Raw genomic sequence first — 4633 nt, 5'->3', positions numbered from 1 at the left:
ACCTGATTTCATATGGTGCTAGAGACTTCATACAAACTTCTACATCACCAAATGAAATCAGTTTCTGAGTGCGGGGGTCCTGAAGCTCAGAGCAGCATTAAAAAAACAAGATAAAATAAAATAACTTTACAGTAAAAACAGTTGTTGGCTGTACTATTGCACTGTATAACAAAAAATATGGTAAAAGACTGGAATTGTGGTTAGCATGATTGTAATCTTAAATGGGAAAGGTTTACCACAAACAACTATGAAAAGAAATGCATTTTAACTGTTACCTTGTATCAAATTAATGTAGAAAGTCCATATTTATAACTGGTCTGATGGTGGTGATGTCATCTACTGAGCAGCTTCTTGTGACAGTCGTTTATATATATTTTTTTATTTACGGATAAATGTTTTTCTAAACTAAATGCTCAGTATTCCTGAACTGCTCTGTAGATAGCTCAGTAGTTAGGACGTTTGACTGCCATGGTGACAAAATAAGTTTGATTCATGGTTAGACATGGAGAACAATCACAAAATGTACATTTTGATGTTACTAGCCTCAATCACAGTGTACAAATATAGCAGTGTTAATTTTTTACAGGGCAGCTTGGTGGGTGAGTGGTTAGCATGTCAGCCCCACACCTCTGTGGTCCTTGGTTCAAATCCAGGTCACGTTTACCTGTGTGGAGTTTGCATGTTCTCCCCAGGCCTGCATGGGTTTTCTCTGGGTCCTCCGGTTTCCTCCCAAATTCCAAAGACATGCATGGTAGGCTGATTGGACACTCTAAATTACATGTGTCAAAGTGGTGGCTCGGCGGCCAAATCTGGCCCACCGCATCATTTTGTGTGGCCCGGGAAAGTAAATAATGAGTGCCGACTTTCTGTTTTAGGATCAAATTAAAATGAACAGTATAGATTTATATTACATTTCCAGATTTTCCCCCTTTTAAATCAATAATTGTAATGTTTTAATCATTTTTTCTGTGTTTTTAGTTCAAAAATCATTTTGTAAAATCTAAAAATATATTAAAAAAAATATAAAATAAACATTGTTTTAGATCTATAAAAACTGAATATTCAGGGATTTTAATCCAGTTCTTTTAATCCATTCATAAAAAAAAATCTAAATATATCTAAAATGGTCCGGCCCACATGAAATCAAGTTGACGTTAAAGCGGCCCGCGAACCAACCCGAGTCTGACACCCTTAAATTGTCCCTAGATATGAGTGTGAGCGCGAATGCTTGTTTGTCTTCTTGTGCCCTGCAATTGGCTGGCCACCGATACAGGGTGTCCCCCGCCTCTGGCCCGAAGTCAGTTGGGATAAGCTCCAGCACCCCCCGTGACCCTCGTGAGGATAAAGCGGTTCAGAAAATGAGACGAGACAAAATTGACAGCTTCAAAATCCGCCTTGGAACACAAAACGAAACAAAAAAACCTAGGAAACAGACACCCCAAAACAATCATAAATTTGCGCATTTCTAAGTCAAGGTACCACCATTATATTTCTTTTTAAAAAATCCAATCCGTAGTAGCCGAGTTATGCAGGGCCCCTGACTGTGAGCCTTGTGGTGCCCCACTATCATCAACAACCAGGAAGGATACTTTGTTACTTGCCATAGTGTAGATTATTCCTCCCTGGAAAGACATAGCACAGCCTCCTGGTGTCTTCTTCCATTCACAGTCTCTTCTGTCAATGTGAGCTCTTCATCCTCTGCTCACCACTCTTAGTGAGGCAGTGAGTCAACACCCCCGCTCTCTCTCTCTCTCTTTTACACACACATACACACTCGGAGCATGACAACGCTTTTTTGTGAGTGGTTAACACATCTGCCTCATATGTCTGAGATTGAGGGTTCAATACCAGGTGGGTTCTAACCTTCCTGTGATGAGTTTATATGTTTCGGTCCCCCACGGGCTGCATGGTTTTTCTTTGGGTACTCCGCTTGCGTGTTTTTTTAATTGATTATTTTGTTTTTATTTTTTGTGGGTATTTTATGGTCACTTTCTGTTGATTTTGAAACATTTACAGGTCAGGTTTTGGGGCATTTCTGAATCACTACGTGTTGATTTTGACTAATACTTGATTTAGTATTTGATTTTGGAGAACTTCTGATGTTTTGGGGGGGCATTTAGATGTGACTTTCTCTTGATTTCAAATTAAGTTCTGTTGATTATTTGGTGAAATCAACAAGAACAAAATGACCACCAGTTTTTTTTTCTTTTCTTTCTTTCTGTGGATCCATGTTTAACGTAATTTGTAGCATTTGGTGTTAGGTTTTTGGGGAACCCTGTAATTTTGGGAAGAGATAAGTGCCATTTTTTCCACCCAAGTAAAAATAAAAGTGATAAGTCATGGGATATTTTTACTTTGTCAAACCATTTCCACAAATACAGGTGCTACTTAAAATGAAATGATCCCAGTCGCCCCCATATCTGTTCTCTTCAAAGCCTCGTGACCTTTTTGTAAATATTTTTGAATTATGATACAATTGCACTCTGAACCTACAAAACTAAAGTGTTTCATGCTATTTTAATTTTCTGAGTTTATGGGTGTTATAAAATATCTTAAATTAATATCTTAAGCTCCAATTTCTTACCTAGGTCTACAATGTCTTGTGTCTGTCTTGTTACTGCAACCAAGAAATTTCCTGAATACGGGATGAAATAAAGTTCTAATCTAATCTAAAATACACTTGCGATATGTTAATTTGAGTGTAATGGCTCAATAAAATAAAATACAAAAATTCTTGCTTTTTTGTATGTATGTATGATACTGTTTTGTTTTAGTATTCCCACCACACACAATGCTAGAAAGTGAAAAACCTTGGTAAACTCATTTAAGGTATTTCTAGGAACCTGGTATGGTGTATACATACAGATTATAAGTCCTGAACTTTAGCCTCCAAGGGTCCAGGATGAGGAGCACAGTGACTCACTCCCCACAGCCGCTTCCTGCGACTCCTTGGAACTAGAAAGGAGAAAGTCACGTTGTGGTCGTCTGACTCAGCGTGCGGGAACGTACGACCGGGAAGTGCCCGATCGTGAGCGTGAACGAGGCCTCGAGAGGAGGCGGGACGTGCGGGACGCGAGACCTTCCACAACCTCGTTTTACAGTCACGGCTAAAGAATGCCAAAGAATGTCGGGTGAGATGCCTTCACTGTGAGTCGGGCCTTCTCACCTGTTGTCAACACGTTGATCGAATTTCCATTTTTCTTTTCTCTAGGGAATTTCCCAAATTTTCCACACCACTCTTTGAATTGAATTGAATGCTTTTATTGTCATTATACAAGTATAATGAGATTTTAAAGCTTTCACCACCTAGTGCACTAATAACTTGACTATTAACACTCACATACCAATCATCTTTCAACATTTAGGACCTTTTTTGAGATTTATTTTGATTTTGATGGCAAATGCTTATTGGTTTTGTGGGTATTTTTTTAACATTTCTTGGAGTTCCTCAAGGATCATATTTTGATCCATTGTTTCTTTTTCTTATGCTATATACCACATGTGTCAAAGTGGCGGCCCGGGGGCCAAATCTGGCCCGCCGCATCATTTTGTGTGGCCCGGGAAAGTAAATCATGAGCGCCGACTTTCTGTTTTAGGATCAAATTAAAATAAAGATTATAGATGTTTATTATATTTCCTGATTTCCCCCTTTTAAATCAATAATTGTAATTTTTTAATCCATTTTTTCTGTGATTTTAGTTGAAAAATAATTTTGTAAAATGTAAAAATATATAAAAAGAAGCTAGAATAAACATTGTTTTAGGTCTATAAAAAACTGAATATTCAGGGATTTTAATCCAGTTCTTTTAATCCATTTATTTAAAAAAAATCTAAATATTATATCTAAAATGGTCTGGCCCACATAAAATCGAGTTGACGTTAATGCGGCCCGCGAACCAACCCGAGTCTGACACCCTTGCTATATACAATACGTTTAACTTTTTTCTTTGGAAACTATGATGCTAGACGTCCAATTTTTTTTGAACACAAAGTCCAAAAGGACAGAACATCTAGTGCCATCAATGGCTGACTATGAGTGTCCTCTAAGGGAGGGAGAAAAAATAAAACGGCAATTTTAAAAGAAAAAACATGTTTTGCATCAGGTTTTTTGGTCTGCACTCTGAAGTGGAACTACAGAGAATCCTGATACTTCATAAAGCTGTGCGAGCCGGCGACCAGTCTTGGGAGTAATCCACCTTTATCCTTAAAGTCAGCTGAGGCAGGCTCTATCACCCTCATGAGGACAAGCGGCATTGAAAACAAATCCATATTTTGTTTCCCTTACTTAATATTCTCTGTATTATGCCTTTGTATGACCGTATTTTTTTATTGCGCTGTTTAATTTGAGTTTTTTTTTCCCTTATGAAATAGCCATAAAACAAAAATACAGACGCTCCCCTACTTACGAACGAGTTAGGTTCCGAGCGATTGTTCATAAGTTGAATTTGTTTGTAAGTTGATTCAGTGCTATATTTTGTATTATAATTTATGTTTAAGGCCTATATAAGTATATTGAAGGTTTATATAAGTGCATTTGTATGTTTAAGGCTTGTATAAGTAACACGCATTGGTTTGTACTGAAAAAAACATTTAATAAAATGGAGAGAATATGTACAGTACTGTATATATATAT

Source organism: Stigmatopora argus, chromosome 3, assembly GCF_051989625.1.
Source record: "Stigmatopora argus isolate UIUO_Sarg chromosome 3, RoL_Sarg_1.0, whole genome shotgun sequence".
NCBI lineage: Eukaryota > Metazoa > Chordata > Actinopteri > Syngnathiformes > Syngnathidae > Stigmatopora > Stigmatopora argus.
This window is presented reverse-complemented; position numbering follows the sequence as displayed.